We start from the raw sequence: 13,611 nt of genomic DNA, 5'->3' as shown, positions 1-13,611 counted from the left end.
TAGTCTGGCATCCTGCTCGAGGAAAAGGTCACAGTCATAACTCTGCTGTTTAGAAAAGGCTTCTTCAGATGATCTTCTGCTCAAAATGAAACTCGCTTTTCCATTTAAATGCAGAAATAATTATTTTTATTAGACATTTCACCACAAAAGATACAAAGAAAACTATAAACACCACTTTACTCCGTTCTCATGTCGATATGTGGAATGAGTCACGGTTCCAGAGCAGAGGTCAGAATGGATGAATTCCACACGATTGGAATGAAAAATGGATGGATGGATGGACCTGTGGGCAATCCGCTAACCAGGGTCACGTAACCAAAATTAAATGAGAGCACATCAACAACTATAACATTTTGGAATACTTCAGAGTGCTAAACATAAATACAACTGCAGAATCCGCCCCCCCCCCCCCCCCCCTCCCCCCATCAAAACAAAAAAAGAACCTATAGGAATACCTTCTCCAGAGAGCAGTGTCTCAGTGAGTCCAGGAACTTCATGGACACCATTCTCCGGATCCACAGCACGACCCTTTGGGCGGTGACTGTGGCTGCTGTTCCACTCAGCAACACAGTCCTTGCTTCCAATCAGGCTTCTGCAGCAGGTTGAGAGCTACGGTGTGTCTGGAGGACCCGCAGGTTAAGAAAAAACACAAACAGAAAATCATTCATTAAAAAAGAAAAATAAAAGATCTGGCATTGAAACAGTGATCTGCATGTCCAGGGATGCTGAACCCTGTTCCTGCAGAGTCCCTGTCCCGCCTGTCTGAACTCTCCCTGCTCTAGTCAGCCTACTCGTATTGACTGGTTCATCACTGGGCTTCGTTGGCGCCTCAGGACAGGACCATGGGGTTCAGGTATGCCGAAGCAGGGAGAGAGCTCAAACAAGCGGGACAGGGACTCTCCAGGAACAGGGCTGGGCACCCATGATGGAGGACACCTCCTAAAATGGATTAAGACGAGGTACATATGAAATCTGTACACACAGCACTGTGTTGGGTGTTGTGCTTCTGATGTCTCATTCAACATTTTCATTCTTCCACAGAAAAGCAGAATCAAGCTGTGCAGCGCAGACAGGCGAAGGCCAGCTGTCCAGGAGCTGATCAGCTTCAGGAAGAGACGGGGTTGTCGTCACTGCATGTCCACTCAACGCTTCCATCCTCCTGGACACTTGTTTCAGTTCCGGAGCTGCTTCCAGTTCCAGGGTCTTCTGGCCCGCTGAAGAAGCATCCTATAATTTGACCTTGATAATTAGCACATACACTGATGCAGGGGCGTCAAACCCAGGTCCTGGAGGGCCGCAGCCCTGCTTCAACACACCTGGAGGTCATGGAGGTTCATGACCGGGTTCAGCAGGAAGTCAGATAACGAGCCTCATTACAATCAGCTGTGCTGAAGCAGGGAAGAGCTGCAGTCCTCAGTTACTTCAACCTCCTCCTTTTGTTGCCTTGCAGCTCCTGCATCTGCTCTTCAGGCACAACACACACTTTTCCAGGGTTTTTCATTCCAGTATGCTGATCCTGTGATTAATAAACAATAAGGCAGGGTGATTTTTATTGTCTCTCTACCAAATATTCACTATATTCTTCGTCATTTATATCCAGGTGAAGAAAACATCCCCCCTAGTTTCATGGGAGTTGATCATTTCATTTCCTCATCTGTCTGTCAGCAGAATGGACTCTGCTGTCCAACCACAACACAAGGAGGGAGGATAAAGTGCCTTTCCATATTTTTCCCATGAACCCCGATTGTCGGAGAAAGTGGGCAAACGCTGTGAAGAGAGTGGAACCGGACGGCTCGGAGTGGACACCAACCCATACAACAATCCTTCGTGGTAGGGCTGCCACAAATGATTATTTTGGTAGTCGACTAATCACTGATTATTTTTTCGATTAGTCGACTAATTGCATCATATATAAATTAAATGTAGAACATAGTTTATCGCACCACCGTGAAGCTGCTCTTTCAGCCTTTCAGATTTCAGCTTTAAGTGTTTAAGGTATATTGCTGACTAAAAATAAAGACAATTCAGATGAGAGTTCATTGAACATTTATTTAAGGGCATAAATTGCAAATACATTGGTTTTATATAGCGCTTTTCAGGACACTCAAAGACACTTTACATTCTTCATTCTCTCCATACTGGGTGGTGGTAAGCTGCTGCTTTACCACAGCTGCCCTGGGGGGGGCAGACTGACGGAAGCGAGGCTGCCAATCTGCGCCATCGGCCCCTCCCACCACCACCAACCATTCACTCTCACAACTTTCATACCAGGCAAGGTGGGTGAAGTGTCTTGCCCAAGGACACAACGACAGTTTTACGCCTGCGGGAGCGGGGATCGAACCGCCAACCTTCCGGTTATAAAACGACCCGCTCTACCAACTGAGCTACTTGAGTAAAATAAGGAAAAGGCACTTGCCTAAACAACACAAAAATAAATCCTTCACATTAATTTTTTTTTTCTTAATTTGTGTTTAGCATCAAGCAGAGCAACAATGAGGGAGGCTCCTGTAACTACGGAATTACTGAAGTTTTCGTCTCACTGACTCAAATAAAACAAAAGTGCATTTTGTGTTCAGTGCTCAACTGTATACAACTTTATTCCACTCTGACTCTACATAATCCCAAACTACACACGGCTCTTGTCCACAGCCGGGACAGTCAGCATTTCTACATGTGTTGGAGACAGACTGCTCTCTCTGGGAGCAGATGTTCTGCTGCAGAGAGAATCCGCTCCGATGGGGTGAAGCTCTGAAACATAACGTTAGAAAACATCAGCGCGACGTCACTTCTTATTAAAACACATCACTGTTCTAACGTTCCAGAAAACATGAAATGTGTGCTAAAGGCAGCTAATGAATCAAATCGTCACCACTGATGTTGCAACCCAGTCTCACGGCAATTCGTGCTATGAGTCACGTTAATTAATCTATTGCATCGTGTCCGGGAGCACGACTTGCACAGTTTTTTCGTGTCCCACGTCACTCTTTTTAAACTAATACATTTCAATGAGAGTCGCCTGGCCACGCCCCCCTCGCGATTAAACGAGGCATAAACTGTTGTTTCTTTTATCCAGACACTCAAATAATATCCAGTTTTACTGTTTTATTGCCCTGTCCACGCTGAAGGTAACTTTAAAGATGTGTGCACCAGTGGCGGACCGTGCATTTCACACTAAGGCCTTCAGAACAGATCCGCCTGAACCAATCCACCTCTCAGTAACTATTTTGTCTACAAAAAAAAATCTTATTATGCAGATATGCACATAAAGAGTTGTTGCACAGCAGATAGATACTTGTGCAGCCAGAATAAAAGCCTTTGCTGAAGAGCACAAGTCTCCTACTACATCTGTGCACATACAATGAGCATCAACAACTTAATAAAACAGAAATATTATTTAGGAAAAGAGGAACATTTTACTCACCAAAATCCCGATTATTTGAAAACAAAATCCGTCCTCCTTTCCTTCCTCAAAAAGAGTTCAACTGCTCTGTCATATAGATTATCGGTGCGTTTCAGTTCCATAAAGCCAGGGCTGAAAGTCCAGCTGCCCTGTGGGATTTCTGGGTAAGTTTTATTTCTCTTCAGGTCTTCCTCTTCTTCTTCTTCTTCTTCTTCTTCTTCTTCTTCTTTGGAATAATTGAGGTAGGCGACCAACAACTTAGGTGCATAGCGCCCCCTACTGTATCTCTTGGTGAATGTAAATCAGAGGGCCTGGATCTGCTGTTGTTAGAAGCTGGAAGGCGCTGAGTCGCCAACTCGAAATCTGATTGGTTGAAGCAACTGTCTGTTTGACGCTTCACTTTACTTCACTGCGCCATCAGGAACGGATAGCGAAGGCCTCGGGCAGATTTCTTTGACCCTAGCAACAGATGATGCCTGAAATCTGATTGGTTAAATGATTTAATATGAAAAAAAACATGTCTGGAAGCAGCGCAACCACGGGAAAACTATGAAAGGAACTGGAACATACCGTCTGGAATCATTTATTAATTATTTAAGGACAAAATATAATTTACATCAGTCTGTAATTCAGATCATTTTTAGGCCAGCAGAGAAGGCTTTGCAGGCCCTGACGGCCCACCACTGGTGTGCACCCACATAGCTGAACAGGAACATGCTGGAAACATCGCGATAGTATCCACTCAAATATAAAAGGGGAGAAAACAAATGATCCACTCTCTGTATGGTGGAAATACATATTGGCGATCTACGTGGTTACATTCTCAGTTCAAATGTGTTCAACAGTGAGCAAAGTGACATAACAAAGCGAGTTTGACCGGGGAGGAACGGACATGCAGCGCAGGAAGTAGCTACGACTGCTCACCGACTGCAGACAGCTCAGTCGCGGGCAGCCGGTTCAGCTGCTCCGCTGCTCCCCTGCTCCCCTGCTCCGCTCGTCGCGTCCGGGCGACTGGGCTGTGCAGCCGCGCACCGGGCTCCCCGGTTGGGAGACTGAAGGACAAATTGAGTGATTCTGGTGACTGACAGGTTAGAAGAGGACAATGTGCCCGGAGCTTAATGTCACCGTTCTGTGTGCACCGGCTAGCTTAGCTACAGTGTTGCCAGATCCTCATGGCAGTTTCCAGCCCAAGCACGGCTGAAAACCCGTCCATTTTTATAAAAACCAGCCCAATTCGGCCAAACCCATGAGATAGCGCCAAAACATGACACACACAACAGAAAACACTTCCTAAGCATACAAACCTTCACATAGTGACCATAACGAGGATAAACAACTGTATAAGACAACGCAAGTAACACCTCTCTGTTGCCACAATAAAATTATTAAGCAAAAACAATGCATTTCACAACCAGCAGCTGCTCTCTCTCATCTGCACAGCACGGCTCTCACATGCACGCACGCGCGCACGCGCACACACACATGCACATCCTAATGAAATTATCTTACCTTCATGGAGAATCGGGCTAAAGTTCCATTTCTTTTTCTTTTTTATTACTTTGAACGTTGAACTCGCCAATTAACAGGGAAACCAGTTCTTCCAGAACCCCGGCTCCGCTCCGGGTTCTGGACACTCCTCCTCCGCTAGCCAGCTGCTGCGTTCAGGTGACTGGAGCGAGCTGCGGAAAACTGAAACTCGGTCGTTCACATGAAGGCAGCGGTGACAGCTGGACTCAGGAGGGACTCAGGAGACACGTGAAGGAGGCGTGGACAATTTGCACAAAGGAACGGCTCTCAGACAGCTGTGAACCGGCTCTCGTTGTTCACTTAAAAGAGCCGTTCAAGTAACTGTCTGTGGAGGATGGCAATGGTTGCTGCAGACTACTGGTTTTCTGTATCTGCCGCCTTGCAGTCGTCTCAGCGCGGTACACAGTGGAGGGGGGCGTGTCGCGTTTCTGCACCAGCCGTGGAAGAGCCGACAGACGTGATTTCCGTAAAAAATTCCGCTATCGCGGAACTTGGGCTCCCGCCCAAGGCTGATTTTCCCAGCCCAATGACTTTTAAAGTAGCCCAATTGGGCGGGAACCCGCCCAATCTGGCAACACTGCTTAGCTACAAGCACGCAGGCTCTGTTCACTACAATTCCCATGATGCATTGCGGTTCGGTCACGTGAGCAAACAGAGCCTGCGTGCTTGTAGCTAAGCTAGCCGGTGCACACAGAACAGCGACATTAAGCTCCGGGCACATTGTCCTCTTCTAACCTGTCAGTCACCAGAATCACTCAATTTGTCCTTCAGTCTCCCAACCGGGGAGCCCGGTGCGCGGCTGCACAGCCCAGTCGCCCGCGACGAGCGGAGCAGGGGAGCAGGGGAGCAGCGGAGCAGCTGAACCGGCTGCCCGCGGCTGAGCTGTCTGCAGCCGGTGAGCAGTCGTAGCTACTTCCTGCGCTGCATGTCCGTTCCTCCCCGGTCAAACTCGCTTTGTTATGTCGCTTTGCTCACTGTTGAACACATTTGAACTGAGAATGTAACCACGTAGATCGCCAATATGTATTTCCACCATACAGAGAGTGGATCATTTGTTTTCTCCCCTTTTATATTTGAGTGGATACTATCGCGATGTTTCCAGCATGTTCCTGTTCAGCTATGTGGGTGCACACATCTTTAAAGTTACCTTCAGCGTGGACAGGGCAATAAAACAGTAAAACTGGATATTATTTGAGTGTCTGGATAAAAGAAACAACAGTTTATGCCTCGTTTAATCGCGAGGGGGGCGTGGCCAGGCGACTCTCATTGAAATGTATTAGTTTAAAAAGAGTGACGTGGGACACGAAAAAACTGTGCAAGTCGTGCTCCCGGACACGATGCAATAGATTAATTAACGTGACTCATAGCACGAATTGCCGTGAGACTGGGTTGGTATATTACATGGCATCAGAGAAAACGAGGATTTTGAATGGAACAAGAGGGACAATGGAGCAGATGAAACCTACAACATCATGAAGTCTTGTGTCATAAAGTAACCAAAACAGCAATATGACTAAAAGAAAGACAGTGGTGCCTCAGCTCAGAATGCAAAAATGAGGAATCAAGGAAACTGTGGCTACAAACATGAGCCGAGGAAGCGTCCTGCTTATGGACACGTGTGCATACTCGGGCTGCACGATTAACCCACACCTCATCTAATTTGAGGTTTTAACTCCTGCGGTAACCGAACCGCGCAGGGCTGAGGCTTTTCCAGGCATTTGAGTGACAGACCTATCCGCCAATCAAAACGTTCGAGTCTCTTGTTCCGGCCCACCGGCCAATCAGAAACGACAACAGGAAGCAAGTATGTCTGCAGTGCACCGCTGCAGCTGACTAGCGTCAGGTTGCTAACAACAAACCCTGCAGTGTGCTCTGCGGTGTCGCGAGGAGCAAAACGTTTTCAGTGCGACTCGTTCACGGTGTGAAAATGGCCAAGATGACAGCAGGAGAGGGAGCGGAGCAGCTGGTATTAAAAAAGAACTGTAGTTCAGCTGTTTGGACTTTGAGTTTGAAAAAAAGCGACGTGGAGCCAGATGTAGATGGTGTCGCCGTGCAGCAGCCAGATCAGAGGAAACACGTCTAATTTGTACGAACACCTGAAGACTCACCGCTACACGTTACAGAAACGTCGACACGTCGTAGGTTATTCTCTCTCTCCCCCGATCGCCCCACAGCTCAGCCTTCATCCAGCATGTGATGCTCTCTCTCTCTCCATGAAAACATGGAGCTGTGAGGGAAGACGACCCAGAGCAGGATGACTAAACTGACTGTGATCTAAGAATATTACAGCAACAAGGATTAATTTTTTTTTTTTTTTTAACCCTTTATCTGTAGAGGCTGGCGAGTTCTTTTTTTTTTGCGAGTTGAAGTTGGTTTCACAGTGGTCCCTATTTGCGGTTCTGGTTTTTAATTTCCATTTATTTCACGTTGAAATCTGTTGTCTAAGTAATTTTCTGTGAACCATGCAAGCAAGACCAGTATTGAATTCCAATTTCGACAGCATTGGGTTTTGATTATTTTGTTATTTCATCAAAACAACGCACTCTTTTTTTTTTTTCCAAACGTGATGCGGACACGCATGGTGGTGTCATGGCTGCCGCTGCCTGAAGCTTTGTCAATTTCAGCCCGCCACACACTACAGGATTTTTTCAATCTTCCCCGATTCAGAGACCACACACTACAAGACAACAGAGGACAGATCGCACCCGATCTTCCTCTCCTGGTCTTCTAGTGTGTGTCGCTGTGGAGCAGAACACACACCAGCAGATTCTTCAGCCGAGAATCGGCTCCTCTCTCCTCCAAATCTCGCGTCGTTCAACGTGACTTTGTGCTGTTTCCCTTCATTGCTGTGTTTACATTCACCTCCACTTTCAATAATAAGTGGAGAACTCATTCATTCCCTCAGTTCATTCATTCACATCAGCATCGCTCCGTCAGTGCAGACCCCCGCCCCCCCCCCCCCCCCCATGGAGCACAGACTGTCAGCACCTTGTCAGAAAATGTAATGTTCCAGTACAGAAGAGGGAAACAGTTTCAGATCATTTTATTATAATTTACCCTCCAAATTTAATAATAATTCAGCCTATTAATCTGTTTTTGTGTGTTTTTTTAGTTTTTTTTTTTTTACTTTTGAGTCCCGAGTGCAGCAGTAGAATAAAGTTATCAGCAGACCGTGTCAAGTAAAAGCTGCTTTTTTAAATCACCAGATATATTAAATCATTCTTTATGTCCACAGATGTGATAGTTCACACCAGAATAAAAACACGTTGAGCTTTGATTAGATAAGTTTCATTATAGTCCGCTCTCTGAAGGCACGGAGTCAGCGGAAAGTTTTTTTTCTTTTATTATTATTTTTTTCTTCCCCGTTCTTCCGTGATGGTTAATAACGGAGATTAATTAACACATTGGGATTATTGCAGGACTGGCGGAGATGCAGATATTAGATCAGAGTTTGGATCTGAATGGAGGATCCAGTTCATCCAGGAGCGACAGGATTAACCATCACTTTCTGTACAGCTGAGTTTAGAGCTCTGGCTCTTCTGTTCCACTGTCATATATAGTGAATATATTTCACAGACATATATTCATCATCCAGCTCTGACAGCTGAGTGGATTTTTTTAATCAGAGACGGAGCTGTTCAGCCAATCAGGAAGCTTTATTTCGAGGGTGTGGACAGCTTTACTCGGAGCTGATCGGCGCCTCTCGGAGCTCCACACACTACAGGATTTGCGATCAGAAATATCAAACATGTTCATCATCTACGATCTCCCCTTCCGACGCCTCCCGAGAGGCTCCGACCAGAAAAAATCTCTCGGAACACACCGCACACTACACGAAGATCGGACCCGAACTCATTTGCATACTCCCGACAGTCGGACCCTGTCGGCTTCAATCGGGAGGAGAAGATCGGGGCAAAATTCAGCCCGATCATCCTGCAGTGTGTGGAGGCCTTTAGTTTACATTAGGTTATTTTATGTGTCAACTTGAGCAAGACCATGTTAAAGTAACAAGAATTTTTTTCGACCATAATTTTGACTGTTTTCTGCATTTGAAAGAATAAAATGTGAAAATCGCAGATCGAATTGCAATCGCATTATTGGTCAGAAGAATCGCAATTAGGTTTTTTGTCAAAATCGTGCAGCCCAAGTGCAAAGCCTGTCATGGGAACAATCATCATGCAAAAATGTGCAATTCATGAAAGCAAACAAGCTACTATCTAGTACAGCATGCAAACAAGGCAGAGACTGATGACCAAGAATTCTTCACTGGCGTGGTCCAAGATCAAGATCAGTCAGCACAACAAACTGTGATGGAGTTCCAGCTGGAGCTGCAGCTGTGATGGCCGAGTGGTGAAGGCGTTGGACTCGAAATCCAATGGGGTTTCCCCACGCAGGTTCAAACCCTGCTCACAGGGAGATGTTCCCAGTGAACACACTCTCTATTAGCATCATGCTAACAGGCAGGAGACACTCAGCTCTTGTCACAGACCTGACCCTGGAAGTCACTGGGACTGAGCTCTCCCCTTTGGGTGCTGGATCACTGCGGTCCACTCTCTGGAGGAGATGTTCTGCTGTTCCAGCTGGGGTGAAGAGACAGAACAGAGGACAGGCAGACACTCTCCTGGAGGGATACGGACTGAGGATGTGGTTAGGGGGTAGCTGTAGACCAGTGGTGACTGCTCTGAGACTGCAAGGGAAGCTCAACTTCCCCTAAAATATCAAAAAATCAGTGGTCTAGTATTTACTGTTGTGTGTACATTTCATTGAGTAAATATACTCTACAACTCCTTCATCTTTTGTTCAGAATCAGCTTCTTATCTCAGGTAGTTGACTCGGCTTTTCTCTCACTCCTCCTCGCAGCGGCGGCGCTTTAAAGAGCCGGACGCTGAGCGTCCATGTAGAAGCTAGAGTGGGTTGTTCCGCTGCAGTGAAACTGGACGCTCATTGGATAATGCTTGGATCGGACGCCCGGGTGTCAATGGGGGTCTATGGCGCCGTGGGCTGGCATTGGACGTCGGGCTTCTGCGTGCTGATTGGATGATCTGTCTGGAGCTTGATTGACAGCGAAATGAGCAAATCAGTGATCTTGAATTAAAAAAAATGCACTAAAGCGCTTCTGAAGTTTTCCACTCTGTTGTTCTGAGGTGATTCGGAGGCTTTACTGATCCTCGGAGACTTTGTGAAAAACGACTAGCGTTGTGTTTGGAGACTGGTTTAGGTCACTCTGTGGTTTCTGTCCTGGACCAGCAGCTGGAGCTTCACCCCGTCTCTCACTCTCACACTCAGGCGTCACACAGCGCTCTGGCCTCCAGCAGCTCCAGCTGCTCGCCAGCTGCACACAATAGCAGACAGTGAGAATGCTGTGGACTGGATTTTGGTGAAGCCATTTGATAGTCTTCCTTACGAAGAGAAATGTGGTGTTAAACTGCAGGACAGATCAACTCCTGAGACTGAGCTGCTGCCAAAAGGTGGGGGAAAGTAGCAGGTCTCTGCAGCTGTCCTGGTCTGACCAGGTGAGCTGCTGACTGAAGAGCTGTCACCAGCAGAACGTCCTGCTGGCCACGCCTCTGATGAAACCATCTCAGGGATGTGTTGTCTGGTCAGACTGGGCTTTGGGGATCTGTCGAACTCTGACAGGGCAACAAAAGACGTGAAAGCTGATAGAATTTACATACAAATAAACAGACTCATATTACAATGTCTGCTGAAAATGAGCTTCCCCTCTTTGGAAGACCAGCAGCCGCCACTGCTGCAGACAGACGGAGGCAGGAGGCTCAGAGCACAAACCTCCAGCTCCACCGTCAGAGTTGATGTTCTTCAGCATGGTGAGGAAAGTTTGGTGGAATCAAATCTCTGGATGCAGACTAGGAACAGGGATGGTGATGTATTTCCACCTCTCTGTGGAGCTGTGATGGCCGAGTGGTGAAGGAGTTGGCGTTGAAATCCAACGCTCTCCCTCCCTGAAGAGTGAACCAGTGCTCACTCCGGTCTGCTGTTCTCTTCAGTTCACTGATTCCAGGCAGATTGGACTAATAGTTTGTCCCATCACCACCTGGTGAACCTCCACCTCAGTCTGAAGCCTCACTTCAGCGGTGGGTGGAGTCACTGAGCCCCGGTCAGTCTCAGCTCCCCGCCGCTCCTCTCATCAACCGTCTCTCCAGGAGCGTTACCGCAGCTTGACCCTCAGCGAGGCCTTCAAAACTATTGGAAATTTGCCATGTTTACAGAAATGAAGAAACGACGGACTAAAAAACAAACAAACAAAAACAAATGTGGAGAATCAGAGAACCTGTTTCAATCCTGTTGTTTTGGAGTTTTATTGGCAGAAAAACTTTTTGATGTAACTGTCCACATCTCTCACTCTTCCATAATGTCCGTATGTCTGACACTGAAGTGACTTGATCACACTGAAATCGAGTGTCTTTATCTCCAGGCTTGGGCAAGGTACTCTTCAAAAGTAATGAGTTATAGTTACTAGTCACTTTTTTTTTCTTCAAAAGTACCTTAGTAACTGAGTTACGACATTTTAAAAGTAACTAATTACTAGGCAAAGTAGCTATTGCATTACTTTAGAAAAAAGTGTTTGAAGATGTCAGAATGTGGATTCCCTCCCTTTGGAACTTCAGTAACAAGTGAGACTGAGAATAAAACTGAATGTATGATTAATGGAATAAATGAAGACTGGACAGAATAAATTACAAACATGAATCAAAACTATTCAGACGTTGCTGTGTGATAATGAGTCAAGACGCCAACCAAGCTTCATTTCTAACTGCAGACTGTAGATAGAGTTTCTGCATCTGTTGCCATAGGTCTATGTCATGTAGGGGGTTAACAGTCCTGTCAGTCCTGACCAGCAGTCCAGAGTCAATCCTCAGATCGTGTAGGAACAGCGTCCTGCAGCTGCCACTCATCCTGGATGTCAGCATTTCCAGAGAGTTCCCTCAGAGACCTGCTGTTGTCTGTGTTACTACAGCCGAACCGAACTACTCATCTCTAAACCGTCTGGAGAGATGGGTGCAGATGTTCCTGACAGCTGGAGAGATGGGTGCAGATGTTCCTGACAGGTGGAGAGACGGGTGCAGATGTTCCTGACAGGTGGAGAGATGGGTGCAGATGTTCCTGACAGGTGGAGAGATGGGTGCAGATGTTCCTGACAGCTGGAGAGATGGGTGCAGATGTTCCTGACAGGTGGAGAGATGGGTGCAGATGTTCCTGACAGGTGGAGAGATGGGTGCAGATGTTCCTGACAGGTGGTGAGACGGGTGCAGATGTTCCTGACAGGTGGAGAGATGGGTGCAGATGTTCCTGACAGGTGGAGAGATGGGTGCAGATGTTCCTGACAGGTGTGGACTCTCTGGTTCAGCTCCCTCCCTCTGTTTAACGGGTCAGAGTTACTGGTCACCCTCTGGTTCAGCTCCCTCTGGATGAAGCTGAAGTGTCAGAGCTTCCCTCCTCTCAGGTTCACACAGCAGAGTTCTCACTGACGCTGCTCGGTGAAACGGACCCAGATCAGCTGCTGATCAGTGACTGATCATGTGTTCAGTGTTTGCTCCTGACCGCCGCTCTGCTGTCTGCTCTCAGGCGGTTCAGTCTGGTTCCAGTCGTCCCCCTGAAGGCTCTCCTCTGTCTCTCCTTGTTCTTGGACTGTTTTTCCTTCTGGAAAAGCAGCTGTGATGGCCAAGTGGTGAAGGCGTTGGACTCGAAATCCAATGGGGTTTCCCCACGCAGGTTCAAACCCTGCTCACAGCGTCTGGGAGGTTCCTGGAGATGTTCGCCATGAGCAGACCTTCTATTAGCATCATGCTAACAGGTAGGAGACGATCAGCTCCCAAGACAGAGTGCTTGTAGAGACTGAAAGTGGAACTTTTCAGAAACATCCCCGAATGTGGAACTTTTTCACAGTGATCCAACTCTGAGGAAACAAGAGGATCCCCCTCTTCTCATCCGAGGGGAGCTGGTGGAGCAGGTCAGTGACCTAAGGTTTCTGGGAACAGACATTTCTCAGGACCTCTCACGGGGCACCAACACTAATGCCTGTACTTCCTGAGGTCTCAGAGAGGTCAACATGTCCCAGGACCTGCTGCTGTCCTGTGGAGAACGTCCTCCCCACAGCATCTCGGTTCCTGAGCAGCTGACAGGCTGACATTACACCAGGGAAACGCAGCATGGTACCTGGTTTTTTCTGTTAGTCATGGTTCTTGGGCACCCTCTACCCACTGCTGCTGATAAACCACTGATTAACAATATGTATGGAATAAATCCAACCACCTGTCTGATTTGCTGATTCTGCTTTATGAGACATCAGAGTGTTACTATGAAGGAGGAACCATCAGCTCTGGCTGTGTTTCTGGAGGACAACATTAGAGCCACACTGACCGCTGTGAGCAGGGTCTGAACCTGCGTGGGGAAACCCCGTTGGATTTCAAATCCAACGCCTTCACCACTCGGCCATCACAGCTGCACAGAGGCTGGAAATAGATCAGAATCCCTGTTTCTGGTCTGGAAGCTTGAACCTCTCAGACTTCATGAACCATGTTCCACCAGACTGAGAGTGAAAACACTAAACTGTCATAGTATGTCCAGCTTCTGTGTCACCTTTGCTCAGAGACTCTGAAAATGTTTTAAAAACGGTTCCTGGGATCCGCCACAGTTCACCACTCGGGACTCAGGATCGGGTCTGG

At 47.3% G+C, this 13,611-nt stretch overlaps 3 non-coding genes across 3 annotated transcripts; 2 read left to right on the top strand and 1 right to left on the bottom strand.

The window, feature by feature from the left end:
* The first annotated feature begins 9,260 nt into the window (after positions 1-9,260).
* On the top strand, positions 9,261-9,342 carry trnas-cga (transfer RNA serine (anticodon CGA)). Its single transcript has one exon. It is a non-coding gene; the product is annotated as a tRNA-Ser (tRNA).
* A 3,255-nt stretch (positions 9,343-12,597) lies between these two features.
* Positions 12,598-12,679, top strand: trnas-cga (transfer RNA serine (anticodon CGA)). Its single transcript has one exon. It is a non-coding gene; the product is annotated as a tRNA-Ser (tRNA).
* Positions 12,680-13,306: 627 nt separating this feature from the next.
* Positions 13,307-13,388, bottom strand: trnas-uga (transfer RNA serine (anticodon UGA)). Its single transcript has one exon. It is a non-coding gene; the product is annotated as a tRNA-Ser (tRNA).
* Positions 13,389-13,611: the final 223 nt, after the last annotated feature.

The sequence above is a fragment of the Salarias fasciatus genome, chromosome 3, assembly GCF_902148845.1.
Source record: "Salarias fasciatus chromosome 3, fSalaFa1.1, whole genome shotgun sequence".
NCBI lineage: Eukaryota > Metazoa > Chordata > Actinopteri > Blenniiformes > Blenniidae > Salarias > Salarias fasciatus.
The sequence above is the reverse complement of the archived record's forward strand: the minus strand, read 5'-3'. Positions and strand labels throughout refer to the sequence as shown.